This window comes from Martes martes, assembly GCF_963455335.1.
Source record: "Martes martes genome assembly, chromosome: 13".
NCBI lineage: Eukaryota > Metazoa > Chordata > Mammalia > Carnivora > Mustelidae > Martes > Martes martes.
In genome coordinates, this window is record NC_137901.1 from 87,575,381 (window position 1) to 87,599,442 (window position 24,062).

General features: G+C 43.9%; 1 protein-coding gene and 1 long non-coding RNA gene across 3 annotated transcripts in view; one reads left to right on the forward strand and one right to left on the reverse strand.

The window, feature by feature from the left end:
• Window positions 1–2,176, reverse strand: part of CCDC92 (coiled-coil domain containing 92) — a 30,314-nt gene extending 28,138 nt beyond the window's left edge. Inside the window, exon 1 of the mRNA XM_080820965.1 lies at window positions 2,057–2,176. The gene's annotated coding sequence lies outside the window, so the exon portion shown is untranslated. The remainder of the gene's footprint in view (window positions 1–2,056) is intronic.
• Window positions 2,177–2,194: 18 nt separating this feature from the next.
• LOC308353857 overlaps window positions 2,195–24,062 on the forward strand; it is a 44,320-nt gene continuing 22,452 nt past the window's right edge. The window contains exons 1-2 of one of the 2 annotated variants that reach the window (XR_013967818.1): window positions 2,195–2,351; window positions 3,484–3,620. This is a non-coding gene — a long non-coding RNA (uncharacterized lncRNA). Of the gene's footprint in view, window positions 2,352–2,776; window positions 2,903–3,483; window positions 3,621–24,062 lie in introns of those variants that run through there. The other variant, XR_013967819.1, reaches the window with a different exon arrangement.

Sequence of the window (24,062 nt, forward strand, 5' to 3'; positions counted from 1 at the left end):
GAAATCTGTCTTCCTCTAAATACTACTTGGCCTCTTCTGTACTTGGGAATTAGTCTAAATACATACACTCCCTTTGCTACATGACAAACCTTAAATATTTGAGGACAATTAGGACACATTCACTTCTCTGCAGGTTTAAACATCAAAGCTGGAGATGTGAAAATTGGTGTCATTAAGCTAGCACCTACTTAACTAGTCTGGAATGTGAATCTGAGTCAAACATGTGAAGCATATAGAGGCACCTAGTCATTGACTTTTAAAGATATCCAATCCAGTAGATGTAATTAATCTTAGTTAAAACATGTGTGCCCACCATGTATCAGGAACATTTTATGGCTGACCTTGTTCCAGACAGAAGAAAAAGGCCCATGTCTTGTTAGACATATGAGAAAGTGATTTTTAAGTATTTCTTAAAAGCATCAACGTTAACATCAGTACTCTTGCAAATGTTCTCTGCCAATTAAGTAATGACATTAAAATGAATTTATCCAATGAATCACAGATGAAAGAGTTAAGAACCCAAGTGATCTTCCATTGCAAGCAAAAGGATTCACTTAAAAAAAAAATTAACAATATTTTCCAAGAAGCCTGTTAAATTGATGTATTTACATGTACTACAATAAAAATCTGATACACACAAGTAATTGTTTTGTATCTCGGATTTTAAATCTACCTAAACTAAATTTACTGAGTAATTATGACACAGAGAAACAAAAACTATTTTAAGGTTTTTCAATAGTGTATATTTGTAAACACACATACATATATACATATATCACAAGTCTTAAAACCTTTCCCCCAAAATATATCATAGAAGATGAACATTTAGCCAAAAGAAATAAATTTGAAACATCTTTGGGGATAAAAGTCATTTTGAATGTTAGCATCTTTTCCTTACAATTCAATGGGAAGAAAATGCAGGCACGTTCTTGACAGTGCAAAAAAAATCATTTAATAAAACAATAACAATGTTTTTTATATAAATCTCATACTTAAAAATCTAATTTAAAAAAAGACCCAGCAATTCTAGCTTTACCACTCTTACAGGTAGGTTTCTGGAAATGCGTAATATATTAAACCACTACAGCCTCGGAGCTTGTATTTTGTAATAAGACCTATTAATGCAACCTAAATTTCGGAGCACGACTCTATTTCCTCTTAGGTCACCTCATTTTCAATCGCTGGAATAGATCATACCGCTAAATATCAAAGTGTGGATTTAAGCAATACAGGTCAGCATGAAAACGCAAGTTAGATAAACTGGAGTAACTTGCTGTAGCAGACAGCAGCTCTGTAGTCAAGCCTGCGGCTCTGCTGCATATTTGCATTATGCTCAATTTCATGAATTCCAAGCAAATCGTTATTTAGGGTCATCTAAAGCCCACATCAAAGCTTCAGTAAAGGGCTGTAAAGGTAGAGTACTTACGTAAAGGGTTATTAGGACAGGAGACAACGCAACTTATCGGGAAGGGTCTCTAACGTACAGAGGGTGGTAAAACGCATTTAAAAAGGAGATTTGGATGAAGAGGGCCGCCTCCCCACAGCACCCCAGACAAAGCACCGCCAGGCCCTCGGGCGCTCCTGGTACACCTGCAATGCGGATCCCTCACCCTACAAACCCACCCCAGGGATGGTCGGAGCAGCCCCTGGGCTGGCTGCTCCTGCCCCATCGGACTGGCTTGGGTGCGCGGTGCGGGCGGTCCGCAGCCTGGACTGGAGCCCTGGCAACGGCACCCCCTCCCCATAACCGGCTGGAAAACGCTGCAGGCAGCGGGCGCGGGGTCGCTGCACCTCACTTCTGCCCTCCTTTCCACCTTTTCTTGTCTTTCCCCCCGCCACCGCTGTTTCCTCAAGGGGACACCCCTCCCCACCGCCGAGAGCCCTGGGGGTGAGACGCGAGGACCCCCACCCCCTGCAGAGAGGGCTTTTAAAACAGCCCGAAATAAATTCCTGTCCCGACAGGTGCCCCCTCCCCCGCCGGCGCCCGCAGAGCTTCCCCAGAGGTACGGCCAGGTGAGCGGGGCTGGACTCGGTCGCACCTCGGGCCCCGCCTTACCTGCGGGCGCGGCCGTCGCGGTCCTTCAGGCGGCTCCCCCCCTCGGCGCGGTCCTCCCGGCGGGCGGCTGCGGGGGCTGGCGGCCCATGGGCGGGGCGGCGGGCGGGGCTGGCTCCCGGCTCCGGCCCTGCCCCGGCCGGGCGGCCGAGGGAGGTCAGTGGGCGCCGCCCGCCGAACGCATCTCGCCGGCTCCCACCCGAGCGCTCGCCGCGGTGCACGCTGGGAGCGGGGGCCGGGGTGGCGAGGCCAGGCCGCGCTGACCGGGCGGACGGCTGAGGGGCCGGCGCGGCGGCGGGTCTGTCTGAGGGGCAGGACGGGGGAGGACGCTCGATACTCACTTTGCGGGGAGGGGGCGACGCCCCCCCACCCCCAGCTGTGGCGGGGCAGGGGACGGGACCGAGGGGAAGGGAGGGTCTAGCCGGTGGGACGCAGGCGCAGAGCTCAGGTGCGGCCGCACTGCGGTTGCCCAGGGTAACGCGGGCCCGGGTGGGGCGGGGAAGGAGGAGCGAGCAAGGGAGCGGGCGCGCGCGCGCAGGGCCGGGGGTTTGGGGGGGGTACCCGGGACCAGCCTGGGATTGGGGGGAGGGCGCGCGCGGGCGGCCGACGGGGGCGGGGGCGGGGGGGTTGGTGCCGGGGCGAGGGCCGGACGGCGCGCATGCGTGCGGCCCCCGCTCCCCCGGGGCTCGTCGGCCCCGTGCGTGCGCACGCGCGCTGTCCCCCGGAGGCGTCTGGGTGTGCGGAGCGCGCGCGCGCGGCTCGGAGGCGCACCTGTGAGGTGTCCCTTGAGGAGAGGGAGGGTGGGTGCGCGGAGCCCGCGGCCTGGGGCGCTTCAACCCCTCACTTGGAGTGAGTTGTCGGGCGGCCGGGCTGCAGTCTATTTCTTTTCGGGAACGAGGCGGGGGCGGGGGGCGAAAGGGGAGCGGGCTCGGGGTTGGAAGGAGGATGAGTGGGTTAAAGAAAAGAAAAACAACCCATCACTTAGGATGGGCCTCGCGCGGGGGCCGGCCCTTGGGCGTCGGTGGGGAAGGTCAGAGCGGCCCCCCGCAGCCGGGTGGCCCGGCGGGCACCGGGCAAGGCCCCACGGAGGGCAGCCTGGCCTCGGGCCTCGGCCGGCCGGCGCGGGCCCGCAGTGCCGGGAGCGGGGCGCGGGGGTCACAGATGGCGGCCGGGTGCGCGGCGAGGGGTGGGCAGCGGCAGGGGCGAGGCCGGGCGGAGGCCCCCCGGGAGCCGGACTCCCGAGCCGGGCTCCATTGTTGTTGGAGCCGAGGGAAGGGGGAGCGAAACCGCTTTAGAAGCCCGTGAAGCCGCGCCTTGGAGCCTTTCCAGGCGGGTCCCCGGAGAGGCGGTAATGGCCGCGCCGTGGGAGCAGGGAGCCGGGCTGTGCCGCGGAGAAGCCCGGCTGCATGGTGTGGTGTTGTGTTTTTTAGAGCGCCCTGCGTCCCAGCAGAGCCCGCCGAGCATCCTACTCAGGTGATGAGGAACCCTTCGCGCACCCAGCGCAGAACGCCGCTGCCGCTGGACGCCTCCATTGTTTGACCACAACAAGGGCCGGATTCTCACCCAGGTAAACTGGATGGCCGCGCAGCCGAGCTCCCTCTCCACTCCCACACCCAAAGGAATCCTCTCCTCTTTCAGGACTCGACTGCAGTTTGCTTACTGTCCCCCGCTTCCGATTAACTCGCTATATCCACCTCCCAGACATTTTCCCATCTGGATGACTCTTCCCGCATCTCTCTGCCAAGTCACCTCTCATTTCCCTCAAAACTCGGCTCGGCTCCTTTGTGAAACCTTCCTGGCCGAACTCTAACAACTCAATCTCTCTAGGAGGAGCTTGCTCTGTACTCTTCCAGTGGCTGGTTTGTTGACTGGTTGTCTTACTGCAACGAAGACTAGGTATTAAAAGATAATTTAAGTTACTGCTTTTTTAAAGGGACGTTTTTGCGACCTTTAGGTGGTTTATTGTTTTAACAGGATTGTGCCGGGTATTTTTGTTGTTGTTGTTATGTTTTGTCTTCTCTTTTAGAGAAGCCCCGACTTCCTTTATAGTTGCATAGCTTTTAGAGCAGAAAAATGACCTGTCTGTTCAATCCATAGGTTAATTTAAATTTTAAAAGATTAGTTTTAAATAGGTAAAGTAACTAATTTTCTTGGTAAAAACTAAAACATCCCAGACACGCCTGACGTCTTTCTCTGGCAACCCCTGCCTCCAGAGATGATAACTATTACATGTTCCGTGTGTATCTTTCTAGATCTTATAAAATGTTTCCCGGTGTGTGTACTTGCATTATCTTTGACCGTTTTAACAAGTACTCGTGCACTCTTACCTTTCAGTTTCAGCATGTAATGCCTTAACTGGTGTTGGAGAACTGCTGCATCATGTTCCATAGTTTGGGTATCCCCTAGTTAATTCAGCTATTTCCCAGATTGGTGGCAATTTAGATTTTAACTTTATATTTAAAGCAGCTCTTTGGGTGGCAGTTCTCTGGTGAAATGAAATTTCAGTTGAAGGGAGCATAAATCTACCCTAATTACAGACGCAGGCCTCTAGGATGGAAGTTCTCTTTGGTTAGGACATTTACATGTGGGACCGCTACCCCTCCCCCAATATAATTATGACTCTAGTACTTTCCAGTCCTTTGACCTTGAGGAGGACAGTCATTCTAAGCCTCAGTTTTCTTTTCTATAAATGCTGGTAATACCTGCTCCGTCTACTCCACAGAGTTCAGCGGTATGAGGTTTTCACGTGAGAGTGCTTTGCAGAACGTGAAGAAGTATATAAATACTGGTTTTATTAGCTTTTGTGATCCAAACGGACTTTTTATTTGCAATGTAATTTATACTTTTTTTGACCAGATGTGTCTGTTACAGTGTAATAGAGATCACCAACTTTGAATGCTTTTAATTTGTGATTTTGCTTTAATTTTTATCAAGGACCGTTAATATGTTAGGCTTCTTAAGAGTATTCGACAAAGCATGTTTTTCCTAGTGCTTTACATACTTTAGAAAATAAGACATAAAATAGTGGATTGTGAATAAAGTATCAGTGAAGTGAATGCTGCATAAAACAAAACTCATATTTAAACAGAACATTTCCTAATGATAAATTTAAGGTTTGGCAGCATCAGATTCAGGTTAGCTGTTATGTCCTTGGGGTAAAATGTATTCTTAATGAATTTGCAGACAGTATCAAAAAGAGTCTTAACAGTTTAAATGTTGATTGACATAAAGGGTATTGTTTTAAGATATAAGAGATACAATTAAGGGTTTTTTAGGTGTTTTTATTTCATTCAAATATATATGAATGCTTGTGGTGTGGCCAGCATAATCAGTTTGTCCGTGTTCTCTTGAAGGTTATAATCTATGGGGGGTGGAGGGAACCAGAAATGATACAATCCTACAACTGCATGTATAATCACAAACGGTATCTGTTAGGAAAGTTAAGTAGTACCGGTTATAAGAGAGTATAAAAAGGAGAGCAAATTTTAGATTGTCAATAGAAGGCCCAGGAAAGACTTTATATATATATATATTTTTTCTTTTTCTTTCTTTCTTTCTTTTTTTTTTTTCAAAAATAAGATTTGAGCTGAGATCTGAAGGGTGAGTAGGCGTTAGCGTAGAATGATGGGGGATAATTTTCCAGGCAGGGGAATGGCATGTGGGAAGGCCCTGAAGGGAGAGAGAGCTTTGCCCATTCCAGGAACTGAAAGAATGACTTGTGGATAGATTCTGCTGGGTAAGAGGGAAGTGTGGCTAGGCAGGGGGCCAGATCATGTAGGGTCTTGTAGGACAGGTTAAGGATGTTTTATTTTATTCTCAGTGAAATGGGAAACCATTGCAAGGGTTGGATCTGAAGCAGGAGAATGACATAATCAGATTTGCATTTTTAAACAGCCACTCCAGCTGCTGCATGCAGAATGTGGGGGTGGGGGTGGGAGAGTAGAAGTAGGGGAGACTAGGTAGGCCGTTTCAGAAGTCTGGAAGAGAGGTATCTTTTCCTTGGAGTTCACATTGAATTCAAACTGCCACCTAAAGTACAGACAAAAGAGATACTTGATTTTTAAAAAATTCCTTGTTTCTTAGTTTAAAAAGTAGGTTTTTTTTGTGCTAAAGTACACATAAATATTAAGCTAATGATTCATAATATACTTAACAGAAAGTTATCAGAGTCAAATTAAAAATTGGGGTATTATTTAACATGGCTTTTGTAAGTTTTATTTAGGTAGTAATACATGAAATTAGAGTGAGGTAAGGATCTAAAATTAGAAAAGCAAAGTATTTGTAGATGCTATTGGCTACAAAAATGAGAATAAGTATTATACAAAGAAAAATTGAGTAAGTGACTGGGTACACAATGCGTATATAAAATTCATAACTTTCTGAATACCAGAAATAACCTGCAGAAACTAAAATGGAAAAGAAAAAAACCAACCAAAAAATAGGCTCTGATCACAATGCAAAAAAACATAAAACATGTAAGTACAACTTTGAGGCAAGTGTAGTCTGCATGAAGGACCCTGTAAACGATCCTGAAGAATAAGAATGTCTTAAATGAAAAAACAAACCATATTCCTGGATGTGATGTTTAGGCATTATAAAGCTATCCGTGTGGGATGAACTGGACAGAATAATTATGAGTAATGAGGTGGCACTAAACCTTTGTGATAATTAAATATGTTATAGAGCCCCATTCAAAACAATGTTATGCTGGCTTTACAATATCTGTACGGGTCTCTGGAACCTATTCAGCACCCCAAAAATGTATATGGGAATATAGTAAATGATAAATCAGCATGAATATCCCCTAAATCATAAAGGAAATGTGGAAGTAAATATTAAACATCTGGAAGAGAGGGTTCTGTGTGTTGAGGTGGACAGAGCAAAGACTTTGCAATCAGACCTGAACTAAAATCTTCTAAGTGAGGAAAATAATAGCTGTGCAGGTGTCGTGAGGGGAAGAGGTCTAGGTCCTGGCACTTCTCGGGTATTCTGATCTGTTATTAGTTAAAAAAATCAATGTATTAGACTACAAAAAATTTTTAAAACTTCTTAAGAGAGGGAAAACAAAACCCTAAGATTAGAAGCCGAACCACAAAGTAGGAAAATATTTGTGACAAACATAAGTGAAGGCTTAATATCTTCAGCATGTAAGGAACTCAGATCAATGAGGAAAATAAGAGAAGTCCACACACAAGTGGTTACAGGATGTGGACAGACAGTTCACTGGAAAGAGCTATAATTTGTTAAACATGTGGAAATATGTCTACTGTCACTAATAATCAAATAGTTTGTAATTACTCCTCCAGAAAAGTTAGATTTGATTCTCAAAAGCAACAGAACTAGAAGATGTTTAAAAAGGAAACAAATGCAGAAAAGCTTTATAAAGAAAAACCTTTACCTGAACAATTTAAAAGCTAACCTAAATAAATGGGCAGGCATACATGTTACTGGAGGGGAAAGCATTATTGCAAACATTGAAATATTCTACAAATTAAACTGTAATTTTAATGTAGTTTCACATAAAATCCACGTGAGAATTATTTTTGGACACTTGATGAATTGCTTCTAAAATTCATCTGGAGGAGGAAATGTGCTAGAATGATCAAGAAATTTTTCAAATGGAAAAATAGTGATGGAAGATTTGCCATACCGGATATTAAAACATACTGTAATGCTGCACTAATATAAATGGTGAGCACAAGCATAGATAAATTACTGCATGGAAGAGTAGAATCCAGTAACAGACCCGTTTATATATAGGAATTTAGGATTGAATAAAGTTGGCATTTTGATACAGTTGGGAATTGATTATTCAATATACTGTGTAGGGATAAATGACTGGGAAGAAAGATTTTACTTCTACACATTCAAGATGAATTTTATTTGGCTCAAAGAACTAACTCAAAAACAACTGTAAAGATATTAGAAGAAAAGGGAATTATGCGGGAGAATATATTATGTTGGAAAATCTGATTTTTTTGTGGACCATTAAGGTAAGACCAAGACCCAAAATCATCGGGAAAGAAGTGATAAATTTGAATCATTATCAAAGTTGACGTTTCTGTGTGACAAAAGACATTTATTTCAAGGTGACAGGAAAAAAATTTGTAACATGTTTTAAGAGTTAAAGAATAACGGAATTGATACAATTAAATGAATGGAGGATAGGAGTAGTTCTCAAAGAAATGAGAGTCAAAGTAGTGAAGAGGGTTTCAATGTCACTTGTGATTAGGGAAATGAAAATTAAAACAACCAGATTTTTTTCAGTGGGGGCTATCGTGCAAAAATTTAAAAGATAGTGAAGGGTGTGGAGGAAAAGGCACCTAATACGTTGTTGGGAACACGAAATCGGATCTACCTTTTCAAATAACAATTTGGCAGAGCCTATAAAAATTTTTAAAAACATGCTTTGATCTAACAGATTCTCCTCAAGGAATCTATAATATTCCCACAAGAGAACACAAGTTAGTATGTGCAAAGTCTGTTGTAGCATCATTTATGATAAAAAATGGGAGATAACCACAGATAAATTTTGGTATCTGTATACTATGGAACCTTATGTAGCTTTTTAAAAGAGAGGTAGATTTGTATGCATTGACATAGCCTGGATGGATGCCTGGAATATATTGTTGAGTCAAAACAAATTTAATTCCATTTTTTTTTGTAAGATAAAAAACCCAAAATATTCTTGTGTGTGTGTATGTTCTGAATAAAAATAGAAAAAGTCTAGAAAGATACATGGAAAATATTTAATTGTGACTTAGGGAAAAACAAGAGACTGATTTTTTATTTCACATATTTTTGAGTTTCAGTTTTTTTACAATGAGTATTTACTTTTGTGATTGAGATGTTACAAATTCTTATCAATTTAATAAAGGCCTACATTTAGACTAAAAAATTACCATACTGAGGAGGACTTGGGGAAAATGTCATACTATTTTGTTACATTGGCCATGTGTATCAAGAGCCTTGAAAAGTATTCATATTCCTTGATATAGCAACTGATCTAGGAACTGATCAAAGGCATATTTTTAAATATAGAGAGAACAAAAGATGTATATCCTAGAGTTATTTTTTAGGGTGCTTTTGGAGAATGATTAAATTATAGTATGTCCACTGGATAATATATAGTCGTTAAAATGTTTATGAAGAAAATGTATTAAAATGCTTATGACAGTGTTAAGTGGGAGAAAATCAGAATACAAAATTGCATATGTGACATGATTCAAACTCTTGATCAAAGATCCCAGTAACCCTCCACCAAAACCTATGATGGAGAAGTGTCTAGAAGAAATTAGATGAAAATCTTAAAAATTATGGACTTTGGGTGATAGGGCATTGTGATTTAAACCTTTTCACTTTTTTATATTTTCTAAAATTATATGTATTAACATTTATATTGGAATATTTACTTTTAAAAGTATATATAGGACATACGTTAGTTGTGTGGTTAATAGGTATGTGCACTTTTAGAAATAGGCAAGCCCTATCATATATTAAAGCATACTCTAAAATGTACTCTAAAAACTAATATTTGAACATTTTTGAGTGATGCATTTGGAATAAATTTGAATGAATTTTGCTGCTTTCAGTATTTGGAGGAAAATTGGTTCTAGCAATATGCACAATAAAAGTAGTTCTCATTTTCTAATATTCTGTCTGTAGAATAAATGCAGAAACTTGAATATGGGCCGTGGGATTTCTTTTTTTGCTAACTCCCTGTGTTTCGAATGCACAGATTTGGTCACGGAGCAAGTTGTATTTTCCTGAGTCTTTCAGGATGAGGAGGGCTTAGCCAGCTGGACCGCAGGCAGAAGCATCGAGAGTATGGCTACGGTGCAAAGCCTGCAGAGTGGAGCTCAGGGTATCTGGGAACAGGCAGTGTAGGCGAAGTTATCATCGGGGCACGTGGGTTCATTTCCTTACCAAGTGTTATTGTTGACCTGCAGTAGGTGGTGTGGATGTGGAGGAACATGTGCTTTAGTGGACAAATCCAAGTAAGTATGATAGAAGAGATGCATTACAGGACACGTAAGGGCTCTGGGAACACATGGAAAGACCTCGCACATAATCCAAATTTGAGTGTAGGGGTGAAAGTGAGGGATTGCTTCCTAGAGAAAGTGATATCTGAGGTGGGCCCTGAAGGTAAACAAAGGGAACAGTTAGTGTAAAGGCCTGGAGGTGAAAGTGTGGGGAGGAGAGCATAGTAGTCAAGGCAGAGTAGCAATTAAAACCTGGGGAGTTTGAAGATGTTTGGTTTGGCTGGAGCTAGAATTGGAGTGGGCAGCGGTGAGAGACGAACCAAGAGAAATAAGTAGGAGCTAACATTGTTCAAAGTTTAAAAACCACATGAATAAATGTGGAAATTACACTGAAAGTTAATGGGACCCTTTGAAGAACTTTAAGCTGGGTAATAGCAATCCCTTTTACATTTTAGAAAGATTACATTGTGGATAGTGGATTAGAGGGAGGCGAGACTGGAGGCTTCTATAGGAGAAGATGACAGTGGCCCGAATTACAGTTGAGACAGCATAGGTAGGGAGAATAAATTCAGGAGACACTGAGGAGATAAAGTAGACAGGACTTCATGAGGGGGTGGAGGGTGACTGATCACCAGGTTTATGGCTCAGGCAGCTGAGGGGCTGGTGGATCCATTTCCTGTAGTTGGGAGTGTGGTTGGCTTTGGTGAAGAGATGACAGATTGAGTTTTGGACATGCTGAGTGTAAAAGGCTTATAGGACAGGTGTGTAGTTCCTGAGGAGGATTTTATGCTGCATCTATATGCTTTGTTATATGAATGACTGGGCACTGTGCACAAGTTCATTATTAAAATCAGTGTTTCTATGTGGTAAAATTTTTTTGGAGTATAATTATAGAGTTATAAGTGGTTTAAGATTAGGAAATATGTGTCTGGGTTAGACTGGACGTTGATGCCTGTTATATGGAGTTATATAAGATTGCACGACCCTAACTTTAGGTAATATTGTAACTGTCTTTTGGACTAGACTCTGCCAGTCTGAGCAGGTGGTGGTTTCTCTGAAGAGTGTTAGTGCTCGTGTTGTCAGTACATGACTGACTGAAGTGCTTTCTGTTGATGTTGACAAACTGGTCCTTTCCATATGGAGGCAGGCCAGCACATACGGGGGCAGATACCCAGCCAGAAGTGCTCACCTCACCATTAGAAGTTGTCTTAGTCCGTTCAGGCTGCTATAACAAAACTAGCCCAGATTGGGTAGATACAACAACACACATTTGTTTCTCGCAGTTCTGGCAGTTGGAAGTCCAAGATCAAGGTCTGGAAGATTCAGTGTCTGGTTGAGGGCCCACTTCCTCATTCACAGGTGACCATCCTCTCCCTGTGTCCTTGCATGGCAGAAGGAGTGAGGGAGAAGGAGTAGGGTCTCTTGTAAAAGGGCACTAATCTCATCATGAGGGCTCCACCCTCATGAGCCAGTCACCTTCCAAAGGCCCCACTTCTAATACCATCACATTGGGTACTGGGTTTCAGTATATGAATTTGGGGTGGTGGTGCACGCATTTAGTCTACAGCGGAAGTGTGGAAGGAGACCTGAGAATCATTCACCTTGTGCTTGCCGCGTGGCTGGTACGGCAGCCACGGGAGTGGGTGAGAACCTGTGGGGCAGAATGAGAAGCAGCTCAAAGCAGAGCTGCAGCGTGTGGGCATTGAAGGAAAAGGTAGTGGAGAATGTGCCTACAGAAGAAGTTATTAGAGAGGAAGGAGCGTGTCTTCATTAGAGACCCTTTGGTGGTTGAAAAAACCCATTTGAAAAGGCTTAAGTGAAGGGGGATTTCTGAGGAGGTCTCCATGGCATCCAAGGTGGTTTCTTGGCTGGAGCCCACTAGTTCTGGAGAGTTGACAGGAGTCGGTGCAGCTGCTCTCTCTGCCTTGGCTCTCCTGAGTCTGTAACCCCTGCCAGTTCACAGACCCAGCCTTTCTACTTCCCAGTTCTAAATTCTCAGGAGAGAGAATCTGAGAGTTCACTGTTCACTGTCGCAGGGCCCTCGGAGCTGATTTGCCTCATTGTGTACCTGAGCCTGGGGGGCTGGCCGGGCAGCGGGTACAGAGGGAGCTCGTGAGAGTGCAGAATCCTGGCAGCTGAGGAAGAAGTTCCCAGAATGGGTGAGAACAGTCATTTTAAATGGCTCAGAGATACGATGAAGGGATAACGGGTGAAACTAGGTTTGACAAGTTGAAGTCATTTAGTCTAGTTTTAAAGAATTACTACAACTAATCCTAGAAGACACGCAAGATGGATAACCAGTGGCTATGGTCGGTTTAGTTTGTACAGAAATTGGAGGAAAAGAGATTTTTAAAAAATGAAATTAATTTTGGAGTTGTATCAGAAGCATTTAAAGTTTAATATTAAAAAGCAGTAATTTTTTACTGTTTTGCACTGCAATTTCACTAAAGCATTTCTAAGCCTTTATTCTAACTCTGGAATTTGCAGTGTCTCTCATGTCACCTGATATGCTTTAAGAAATTCAGTAAAGCTATTCTAGAGCTCATTTATTTTTCATATCCCGCAAGTTCATAAAATAATCATAGCTTATTTCCACATCTTATTTTGCAGTGCCTACCATGGTATTGTCATGGAGCTTTTGGCCCTTGTTATGGCCAGAGCAAACCTCTATCCCAAAGATTATAAATTCTGCCTGTTAGGTAAATGATAAAACAATTCATAAAAAAATCTGAACCCCTTTTATTTCTGTGAGTAAACTCCATTATGTCCCTCTGGCTTTCAGATTATTTTTAGGTGTCCATTTCAAACATGTTAGGATTAAGGTTGATAGGATTTAAGAATATTTCACTGATTCATATTACTTGGCATCGGCTAGCAAACGTGTCAGGTTTCCCAATTAACCAATATTCAGTATTACTGCATCTCTATGTTAGGGATACAATTAGACCCTCATGATAAGCCTCCAGCTCACAGAATCAGGGAACCTGCAGGTTGTACAAGTCTTTACGATGTTTGGCATCTTGTTAGAGGTAGTCATTATCCACTGTGAGATTCACTTTGGGTTCTAATACCTTTGTGCAAATATCCATGAACGTTTCTGAGCAAGTGTTTGAGTGCCCTCTGGGGGCATTATGAACAGTTAAAACCTATACTCCTAATAAAGGTTTTCTCGAATGGCCCAGTACCATTGGAGTGGAGTGGAGTGGAGTACCAGTGGTCTAGATGGTTGAACTGGGGTGAATATAAATTGGGAGCACAGGAGAGCTGAGATGGAGCCCATGAGAATACCAGTATTTCTGGAGGAGCAGGACCTCTCCAGGCTGACTGAGTGTAAGGGTTATGTGGCAAGAGTAGAACACAGAGGCGGAAGGGAGCCAAACGACTGTGGTTGGTGGTTGTTCAGTGAGGTAAAGACTTACAGATGCCCTTGAGTTTGGCCAAGAGGAACTTGAGTTTTGTGGCGGTGAGTTGAGGAATGAATGGGAAGAGAAGTTGTAGAAATCAGGAAAATAAGTCTTTAAGATGTTTCCATAGGGAAATGGGGGAGAAAGAGTATATGACAGCTAAAGAAGGTGTGGGATTAATACTGGTTTTCCTTAAGATAGAAGAGACTTTGCATTGCATTTAAATAATGGAGGAAAAACAAGCAGAGGGAAGACAAAGTTGAAAGATGTGTAGGGATTGGGAAGAGGAGAGAGCTACCTTTAAAGTTATTAGCCTGGGATAGTTGTTGAGGGAGGACGTTGCCTTTTATAGGGAATTGGAAGGTGGCAAATCATTTTTAATTCTTTGTGGGGTGATAGGGAAATATTCCTTAGGCAGTGGGAAATATAGGCCCTAGAAGACAGGACTGGTCCAAGAGAATGTGGAATTATCATGGAAATGGTCCTCAGTGAAGCCCAGCAGGTGGTTGATTCGGGACACACCTTTCCAGGATACTTGTGTTTAGCCCATCAGACTGAAAGAAATAGTCCATGCCCTCAGTAAGGCCTGAGGGGAGGTGAATGAGTGCCAGGACGGGGGGACCAAAGAGACTTGTATGAACCAGGAGTCTGTGAATTGTGAGGAGTGGCCCAGTGGTCTAACAAGGAGGAGATCACCATTTTGAGAGCAGTTTTATATGTAGAAGTAGTGTAGCCTTAGGTGGGGTGGGGCAGAAAGGGAAAGGAGGGTGCCCAGGAGTGGAAACAGAATGTGTGGATTTTTGTGGGTTAGTCTGAGCAGTGGAAGTGAGGAGAGTGGTCTGGGCCTAGCGCGGCAGGCCGGAGGCACTCTGGAGAGCAGATGGGGCCTTTTCTGGGCACAGCCAGTTAATGGCCACGCCACAGTTACTCTAGAAAAACAGTCATACTTGGTTTTTGCTTTTACAGGTATAAGATTTAAATTTTGTATAACTTATATGCCACCACCTATTAGAAAATAGATTTGAGAGCAGATTGAGAATCTAAGTGGGAGAGAGTGTTTAGGTCTGTTCGCAACATTCAGGGGGGCTCTTGCATAAGCAGAGACGATACATGTGACCAACTTTTGATTGATTATTCTGAAAAGTGTCAGAAGTTGAATCCTTTAAATGTGCAGGACCATTTGTAATCACGAATAACATTTTTCCATTTTTGGAAAAACTAACAAGATGGCTAACAGAGGCTTATCTTGGGCGCCTGGGTAGCTCAGGTCATGATCTCAGGGTCCTGGGATCAAGTCCCGCATTGGGCTCTCTGCTCGGCGGGGAGCCTGCTTCCCTCTCTCTCTCTCTGCCTGCCTCTCTGTCTACTTGTAATCTCTCTCTGTCAAATAAATAAATAAAATCTTAAAAAAAAAAGACAGAGGCTTATCTTCAGTTTTATAAAATATTAAGGAAAGAAAATAGATTCCTGATATCAGAAGCATTAAAGTAGAGTATGTTTAAATTCGGGAGGGAGGGTGATTTCTAACTGAGTACTGAGTTTCGAGTGGTAAGACATAATATTTAGTCATAGGCGTATACAAGGGGTAGGGTGAGTAGGTCCCAACTTAAGTCCAGACATGTCCACTGGAAGGCCTTTACACTCTTCTCTCTGGCGGCCTTTACCATGTCATGTAGCAGACATTAAAATTGCACCCAGGTCCCACACAAAATTAGCTTTTACAGAACTGTGAGTTAAGCTTCATTTGACCAGTAGGGGACTTCAAACATTTATTAACTTTGATGTTATAATTTTCTTTTCATATTTTGGATCCAATAAATACTTTTTTCAGGTCTCAGCATTTCCATAGGCTCATTGAGATGCTCATAAGCCCTAGGGACTCTGCCGAGGGCACCTAAGGGATGAGACACCCCTGTTCTGCTGGAATGTTTAGGCACGTCTGGCAGGGTGGACTGGCCAGGAATCTTGTTTGTTGGAGGCACCCAACTGCCCTCTGGGAAAAATCCATCCTCAGGGGAGCTGAAGTAGCTGTTTCAAGTTAGCTGGTTTTTGTTGCAAGGAACAGAGATCCATTCAGACCATTTTGTAAAACATGGTGCAAGGACGCACCTGGACTGAAAACCTCAGGAACTCTGGCAGCTCGGAGACAAGCCATGGTCCTTCCCATGGACAGTGGGACCTCTCACGGTGGCTCTCTTTGCTTTGTCTTTTCCCTCTTGCTGCATCTGGCTTATTTTTCCCTGCTCCCTCAGTCTTTTCTCTGGCTCAGAGAGATTCTGTTTCCTCATGACCTTTCTGGTTCCTGTGAACTTCGTGACCTTTCAGCTGTACCTCGTGGCTAATCACCTCATTCTCAGAATTTAGCTTCCTGAGAAAGAGGTTGGGAATCTGACTTGGTTGTTGCTTTTATTGTTATAAGCCACATCAGAGGTCACTGTTAAGCTCTTGGGTCAGGTGTCTGAACTTGGTCTAAGAGGCTATGGTGAGGTGAAGAGGAGTGGTCGTGGGGTCCACTGCAGCCTGGGCCTTCCCTGAAAGCCGAGACCATTCCTGTTGGTAGGGTTTGCAGGCTCACAGACACCATGATTGGCATGGGTGGTTCAGTAAGGAAGAAAAAACCTGGCCTAATATCAAAACCATTTGAAATTCTTCCAAATGTATTCCTGCCCTTCAAAGCCCTGTTAATAGCCTTCATTCTAAGTCAACCCTTTGTTTCCATAGAAAAACTAAAATCGCTAAATATATTGGAAGCGTTTTCACTTTTCCATTTTCCTCCTCTTTTATTCAGGCTCTGACATTGCAGGGTCACTCAGCGATCTGCAGGATTCTATTTCTCATGTTAGTGATTTCTGCTGAAAATGATACAGCTACTTCAGATAGCTGTTAGAAAAGTTGGGTAATTCTAACCTCGTATCATGCACATACTTCCTTTCCCCCAAGGATCCAGGAAGCTCTATAGGCATACAGTAATTTAGCAGCATCCCCAGATGCATGAAATTTAAAACAACTAAATGTTAGGTCTGAATGTCAACATGGCGGCAGTTTGATAAGTGCCTTTAATAGGTCATCAGACTTCCCAAGGAAAAGTGATGTTCCCCAAACTTAAAAATAGGCACTATGAATTGTGTAAGGCCAATGAATCACAGACTTGTACCCCTGAAACAAATAATACATTATATGTTAATAAAAAATACAAAATGAAAATTAATAGGTGTTGAAATCTATAGCCAAACTACTCAGCAGTTACGGAGTCTAACAGGGAGGTAGTAGGTGAAATAAGTAAAGTCATGATAATGATAGCTGGTCTTTGTTGGGCCTTTACAAATTTCCACGCACTCTTTTCTGTCCTTGTCATGCATTAACTTATTTAATGCTTAAACTACCTCAGAAGATTACCTTGCAAGGTCAACTGCCTTCACTATCTCTACTAATTACATTCTTAACCTCTTAGATGAAGGGCTCAGAGCTAGTGTGTGGTAAAGCCAGGGTACCAACCTGCTCAGCCTGGCTCCAGTCTGTGTTCCTTCAATGCTCGTGTTACTGAAAAATGGTGAAAAACCAGTACTGATCTTAGACCCACTTGGATTCCAGCTTATCCAAGTCACTTACATCCGGGATCCAATATCTGAACCTAAAATTCAGTTTGGATAAATTCTTATCAGAGGCTAACTGTAATAGCTTGGAATGAACTAATAACTTGGATTTTCCATTCAAGGGTTTCTCAGGTTTTCCCATTTTCTCTTTGACCATATATACCTTGAATCCTGTATATTTATATGAATCCCATATGTAAGTGGGGACACTTGTATTCTGAGCCAGTTCTTCAAAAAACTTTGTGATCCTAAATTTTTCATAATATAGAACTTTTTTCTTGAGTTTTCCCTACCCAGCAGGATCCTAAGGCTTTGGCAGCCCTTTAGCCACCCACTGTGGCCCCTCCTCTGTCTCTTTTTCTGGAGTGTCTTGGGGGTTTTGACTCCTGTCACTATGGTAAGTTTTTTCCTTGTTTCACTATTTTTTCCTAGATGGAAAATCCCCCTCAAGTTTCTCTAAACCAAAGCTCTCTCTGGAGTTTCTTCTAAGCATGTGCCCTTTGGGCTCAACAAGGAGGAAGCTCCTCCAGCCTCCTAGTTGTCCCGAAACTCTTGCCTGTATCTGACGTTGAGTTTCCTAGACCTTGGACACTTTCCTTATCTCTAAACACAGCAGAAACACCTTTGTCCCATTTGAGTTCTTTGTTCCTCTGCAGTCTGTCTGGCTTCTTTTCATACGAACCATGATTATTATAGTCTCTCTCTGCCATGCTGTTTTCCTTTGCTGTCTTGGAGGCCTCTGGACCAGAAACCTGAAGCCATCTTGTTTTTTACTCCCCACTGTTCCTTCCTTCACTGAGATAGCAGCACTTGCGTTTAAGTGGAATTTGTTATTCTTTAAGTTTCTGGTGTTTTTCCCAAAGCCTGAACAGCAATAGCCTTCTCCTTAAATATGATTTTCTGAAAATCTTACCCTCGACTTATGGTTTTACATCATTGTCTGTGCGAATTTGATTCTGAATGCCATTGTTTCCAGTCAAGCATTTTTTTTCCTTTGTGTCCTTTTGAGCCTTTGAATTTGTGATAATTTTTTTTTAAGATTTTATTTATTTATTTGGCAGAGAGAGATCACAAGTAGGCAGAGAGGCAGGCAGAGAGAAAGAGAGAGAGAGAGGGAGGAGGAAGCAGGCTCCCCAGCGAGCAGAGCGCCCGATGCGCATTCCAGGACCCTGGGATGTTGACCTGAGCCGAAGGCAGAGGCTTTAACCCACTGAGCCACCCAGGCGCCCCAAATTTGTGCTAATTTTTTAATGGTTTTTTCGTCCTCTTCAACTCGAGGAGACAAGGATAGACAAGGATATTTATCTTTATTTGGTCATTGCTGAAATCCAGAATATTCCAGTGGAACATGCAGTCTGGGTCTTTGTGGTTAATACACATCATAAGCTTTTACATTACTTCCATGCACAGCTGGGAAGCAAGAGAAAGGAGAGCCCCTATCGATAAAGGCCAACTTCTCAGCTTCTGGGCTTCTCCTAACCCTGACCTTACTTCCCTACCATGTAAGGAGAATTGATTTGGTCAGGTAAGGGCCCTTCAGTGGCCTCTATTCCAGTGGGCCTAGTCACTGTGCCTAGTTAGAAATGTTAAGCTCACAGGGATGGGTGGTATTTTTCTCCTTGTTGGCTGTACGTGGCCAGAGTGTAAGACTGGGGCAACTCCTACATGGAAGGGCCCACCTCTTCTCTCTTTCCCCCTCTGTGTTTGATGGACTTGCAGGCGACTGCCATATGTGGAAGCCTAACAGAGTGGCAGATGTTCTTCGTCTCTCTTTCTCGCTTAGTTCTCTCCTGCGCTGACTGGGGTACCCTCCGCCAGTCTTCTTTAGTATGGGTGGTGAGACTTAAGATACGGGTCTAGTATCTTATCAGTTTCTTCTATTTGTGATGGTACTTACTGTGACCTGAAGCTCAAGATTACCACTAATAAAGGGAAAAGGAGTCCTCCATGGGCTCTAGCCTAGCCTATGAAATGCTGCATCAGGAACTGGAGTCACAGGCCTAGCTAATAATGAATTGTTGATGTGTTTTGCATTTCTAGTTCAGTCCTGTGCATATGTCTGTCTGGAGAACGTAGAAGTGTGTTTGCTGAGACCACTGGCTAAATTTAGTATTAGTCTTTAATACCATATGTTTCTAGAAGTAACACCGATCACCCATCAGTGCCAGTCCTACCAAGTAAAAGCCTGAACACCATGATGTTCTACATTGTTTGTTGTAACCATTCCCTGTCCCTGTTTGAGCTTGGGGTATTGAGGAATTTCGGTGCCTGTGAATCCTGATTTCTGATTGCCAGATCTTATCCTATTTTAGGATTATTGTTATCTTTGTATGATTCTTTCACTACAAGATGTCAGCTGCTCTTGACTTTATGCTTCCTCACTGAGCCTTCTTTATAAATACGTCTTTCATGTATAGGTTACTTTGGCTTGCCAAATGATACAATTTATGAGTTGTGAGTCAGATATGAAAATAGCTAGAAATCTGAGATTTCTAAAATAGTCCAGTTCATAGAGAATGAAAGTAGACTGGTGGTTACTAGGGCTGGGGGGGATTATTGTTTGGGGGGACAGAGTTCCACTTTGTAAGATGAAGTTCCTGAGACCTGTTTCACAATAATATGAATATTCTTAATACGACTGAATTGTTCACTTAAAAATGGTTAAGGCGGTACCTTTTGTTATGCATTTTTTACCACAATTAAAAAATATATGTTTAAGAAAATAGCCAGAATTCCAAATCCCTAACTTTTTGATTGCCACACTACAGTGACACTTCCAGTTCAGGTGTCACTGGGGCGATCTTGCTGAAACCCACCTTTTGTTTCTGTTGCAACCTCCTGGGTCCGGTGTGTCTTTGTCCTTCCTTTAGTTACCCAGGCTGAGCCCTGTGTGACCTCGGGCATTTCCTTGCCTTTACCTGAGGGTGTCTTGAGCTTTCCAGTCTCTATTTCTTTCTCTCCAGGGCGTGGACATGGATTTTGTCCCTTTGGGTCTTACTACTCCAATAGTACAGGGAGAAAGCAAGTTCCATGAAGAGAGTCATTCTCACCAAGAATTTGGGCTTGTCTGACTTGAGCCTTCTGTGCTTACTTCCTGCCCCTGGGCAGCTCTTGCTTGCACTCAGAGCCGGAGTTGTCTCTGGGCTCAGCTGTGAAAGACTGCTCCCTTGAGGAGCCCAGATCCAACAGAAACAGCCAAAGGGAGAGGGGCAGGGAGAGGCAGATGAATGAGGCAGGAGTCCATTTGCTTACATTCTGTGGGGCTTAGAGTATTTTGACTCTCTGTAGGTGTCCTCGTTGTGTCCAGGAAAGATAGCACTTTCTTTTGATGCCCCCATCAGTGCTCCTCCTTCCTGAGGGTGGCATGTAACCCCCATGATTTGGCAGTGAGAGGGAGCATCTGCATGGCTTAACGCTTCACCGGTGAGTAAACTGAGGCCGATGAGGCCAAATGACCTGTGACAAAATGCCATTTAGTGTCACATTAAGAATTTGAACTTCAGACTTGCCTGCAGGTCCAGTGTTCTACCCACCAGACCATTATGATTCCTAATGTCTGTGTTACACATTGGCTAGATGGATAAGATAAACGTGCCTTCTGTGTGTATTCCCATAGAGGCCATCACTGGAGCGGGTCACCCTCTGTCCCATTGCTTCAGCGTTTCTGTGTGCAGTTGAAGAGCAGGAAGAAGGTAGTATGTCCACACTGTGAGAAACTGTCACTGAAGTCAGATGAGTTTTAAAATAGTCCTATGAGTCGAGGTTCAAGAAAAAAGCTGCGGGGCAGAAACCAGCAGGTACAGGAGACAGACACGGAGGTAAGAAAGCAGCGCTCCACTGTGAACAGAGGAGGAGCCCTAATTACAGGGAGGTAGCCCTCTAGCCTCAGGAAGCCCTTGCCTGTGAGGTGGTGCTCTTGGCAGGGACGGATGTGTCATGTGCTAATGAAAATGAGGGAGATAAGGAAACTCATATTTATTTAGCCTCAGCTATGCTGTGGGCACTCTGATAGGTACTTTCACATTTATCATCTTCTTTAATTATTACAGCAAAGCGTTAATAGACATCATTATCCATATTTTTACAGATCACTCTGAGATCAGACATGATCCCCTAGCCAGGGCTAGAGCCAGGGCCTCCACCCAGCTGTGTCATTCCATAGGCCATTTTTGTGGGAGGACTTGGGTGAAAGAAAGCTGGGAATGCTACCTGTGTCTTCCTTTATCGCCTTAATGACACATGTAATTACCCTTCTCAGAAAAAAAAACCTGGCATCATTCCCTCCGCACACACTGTTGCCCGTCCCTGGACATAATTTTATAGTCTTTGTGGTACTTTCCAGTTAAAGAAAAAATCACACATGGCTTCTTTTGTCTTTTACCTTTTCTCCAGTAGGAGTCATTAGGCCAAGTCCTAAGAAAAGCAGTTGTCTGGGGGACGAAGTGAAAACATTCTCTTCCCTGTATCATTAAAACAGAGAGCCCACATCATTAGCCGTTGAATTTTGTGAAATTCACTGGTCAGGGAACCTCAGACTTTTGACATGTGGGGCTTGTCAAGTGTGGGCAGAAATGAGGGGTGAGGAGAGAAGGGGGGCAAAGGAAGGGAGGAGCTGATGTACTTGGGGCCCCAAGTAGCAAAGTGGCCAAGGGTAAGGACAAGGTGGCCTCCTCAAGAGATACTAGTTGAGTGGCCGAAGTGGCCATTGTCCGGGGTTCTCTTCGTGCTCGGGAGTCACATTGGATTGGAGTCTCTTCTAGCCAGCTGGTGGCAAGGAAACAGAGAGAAGGGCATCAGAAGTGACATAAATTCTACTACTGTCTTTGCGGGAAATTATCCTATAAATGATAGAGGTCAGTGGTTATTAGTAGTGTATGCAGGAGATGCTGCCTGCTACTTGAGCACCAGGGAGAGGGGCCCTTGAACACTGGTCAGGCATGTTACTAAGATACTACATGGGTGGCAGCAAGTGGCCAAAGACTGATGGACTGCGGGAGGGGCCTGCTTTGAGGTCACTCCAGCTTTCAAAGGTGCATGGTATACCCCAGTGACTGGATGCCATACCAAGTGTCCGGGCAGGCCTTTGGGCGAATAGAAGCCTAGAACGTGCTCTGAGGCTCGCGTTCTGATGTGGAAGGCTTTGGCCACAGGAGATTTAGACCCGGCAGTTACAGGTGACCACCTGGACCGCTATAAGTGAAACTCCCCTCTCAGCTTGGACGCCCTCCAGCTTCTGGTTGCTGAAGTGAGCCCAGGAAGTGAGGAAGCCTGTGTTCACGTCTCGGAGTGAGAAGCACGTCTCAGAAAAGTGGCCTGGCAGTTAGGCTTTCTGGGGTGTTGTCAGCTAGGGCAGATGAAGAAGCGCGAGGAGTATGCCAGCCGGAGGCCTCAGTGACCGCTCTGGAGGGCTCGGGGAAACGAGGTGGACTGGTCTTCAGAGGCTTTCCGCAGCCTCCCGGAGAGAGGGCTAGCGCCTCACCGAGTGGGGCTTTGGGACCTCTTACCACTGAGGTGGCAGTAATGAGGAGAAAGAACTCTAGTACCTGGAACAGTGGGGTCCTAGAGTAAGTGTGAAGTGGAAGTACGAAGGGCCTTTTGGGACCGTGAGCCTGCCCTGGGCGGCCAGAACGGGTGTGTTCCAGGCCACTGGTATGTTCTATTCCAGGACCGATGGTGATGGTAAAGCTGAATAGAATGGGTTCGGCATTCCGCAGTCCAACCAATGAGTTCTAAGTGACTGATGGAACTGCGTCATTCAAAGACAGACAGCTAGGGAAAGGAAGCCGACGGGGTCTCTGTGTGGCTTGAGCATCTAAGTCTTCCTCTAGCCTGTTACGTGTACTGCAGACTGGCATTTTTGGAAGGTATAGTAGAGATTATTGAGGAGGTAGGTACTGCTTCTGTCGTGTGCCCAGATCTCTGGCCTTGAACAGAACAAACAATATCTTAGTCCTGTTACTTGGCAGCATGCAGGCACCAGGGACCTAAATGGCCTTTCCGCTTAACGTTTTTTGTGCCAGAGCCTGTAGAAAAAGGTTAAGCGGAGCTATCCCTTCCCTTGGAGTTGTACCACTGCCAAATTAATATCTGATGGAGTTGATTTCTGGCACTTCCTGATAATTTGTGAGGAGGAGGAGTTCCTAACCAAGCTGGGAACATGTGCCATGTTCTCTCTCCACGAACAGGGGCATCCATTATGTCCAGGGGGAATAACATGATAGAATTTTGTGGCCTTGGACCTGGAAATCAAGGTCTTACAAGAACACATGAGTGGATTGCTTCCTAATGGGATAATTTCTGAATCCTTTATAAAACGCCTCTCTGTGTAGAGAATTATTTCCTGTGGTGTTCATCTTTTAGTTCTCTTGTATAAAACTTGACTTTGGAATTATTGTGGAGGAGCACGGGGGGCATTTTTCTTACTTCAGTAATAACAATGGCCAATGATGGAAATTACTAACACAAGTGTTCATTTTACCATTTGTTCATGTACTTTCAGGCTTTAAAATAAAAATGTTTAATGTGGAATCTCAACTCCCTTTTGGTCTCTGGATCCTTTTACACTTCAAAAAGTGTTACTGAGGACCCCAAAGAGCTTTCTGTTCGTGTGGGTTAGAGGCATTGACATTTCCATAAATAGAAATGAAAACCAAAATGTTTAAAAAATATTCAACTAATTTATTTAAAAATAATGATATAGGCATTATGTGTTAACACAGATGACATTTTTATGAAAAAGAGCTATTGTCTTAAAAAAAAAAAACCCCTAAAAACATGTAGTGGGAGGAGTGGCAATGTTTACATTTTCACAAGCGTCCTTCATAATGAGGCTTAAATTGAAGGCATCTCCTTCTGTATTCAAAGACTTCGAGTTTGTTGTTTTGGTTGAAGTAGCTTGAAGACATCTGGCCTCACACAGATAACATAGTTGGAAATGGGATTTTTGGTAGCTTTTTCAGATAATTGTGAGTTCATTTGTGTATAACACTAAAACTTGACAAGTGGTCAGTTTGTAAAGATTAGTTGCAAC